Genomic DNA, 919 nt, shown 5'->3' with positions numbered 1-919 from the left:
TGACAGGGCTGATCCCCCCCTTACCGCGGCTCCCTCTGGTGCGTGTCTTTACGGGCACGGGACGTTTCAGACCGATGGCTGGGCCGCAGCTCCGACTTCTCTCTGCCAGAGCAGAAATACGTTCATTTCCGTGGAGGGAGGCAGGCTGAGAGCTGTCGTTATGTGAAATGCTAATGGAGAACACGCACAGGAATTACGCCTATGGAGGGCAATGTAAAAATAGGCCCCTGGGTTTTTCATCGTTTTATCAGGCTGCAGGAAATCAGAAGCTGTTACTCACTGAAATAAATTATCTAATAGCTTTGACCTTTTATCCCTCCAATTGTTGTAATTCACAGACCTGAGAAAGGACTGAATTTAAGAGGAGTTTCATTGTTTTGGGTAAAATAACTCCTCTTGCTCCTTACTTCCAGCCTCAAAGATTTTGCTCTTATTTATTCTGCCGTTGCCTTTGACTGTTGTCAAACACGGGGATGTTTGGGAGCGTGCAAGTGTCCCTGCTGTCCTCTTCAAGGCCCCTCCTTGCAGCCAAGGTGGTCCAGGCTGCCTCCGTGTAAGCGAGCCCTCGGGCTGTGGCTCTTGGGGGGCGATGTGGAGGGGGGGGGCTCGTGTCCCCTGGGGAGGGTGACTGGCCCAGCCCTGCTCCTCCCCAGGCATCCTTTCTGTGGATGCTCCAGTTGACAAGCAAACATGTCCCCCTTTGAGCGATTTTCCCTGCCTATTTTGCAGACTAACTCAGAAAAACACATCCAGGTCTCAGCGGGCTGGCGGGCGCGCCCCAGCGGAGCGGCTGCTGGGCTCCCTCACCTGATGCTGCTCGGCCGAGATGCTCCGGGCAGAGCAACCTCTCCTGGCTCGGGGGCCTGGGGGCAGGCGCCACCCTGTCGTCCCCCGACTGGGACCGGTCACGGGCCAGCAC

This window comes from Egretta garzetta, unplaced genomic scaffold, assembly GCF_000687185.1.
Source record: "Egretta garzetta isolate BGI_Z169 unplaced genomic scaffold, ASM68718v1 scaffold337, whole genome shotgun sequence".
Classification (NCBI taxonomy): Eukaryota; Metazoa; Chordata; class Aves; order Pelecaniformes; family Ardeidae; genus Egretta; species Egretta garzetta.
The sequence above is the reverse complement of the archived record's forward strand: the minus strand, read 5'-3'. Positions refer to the sequence as shown.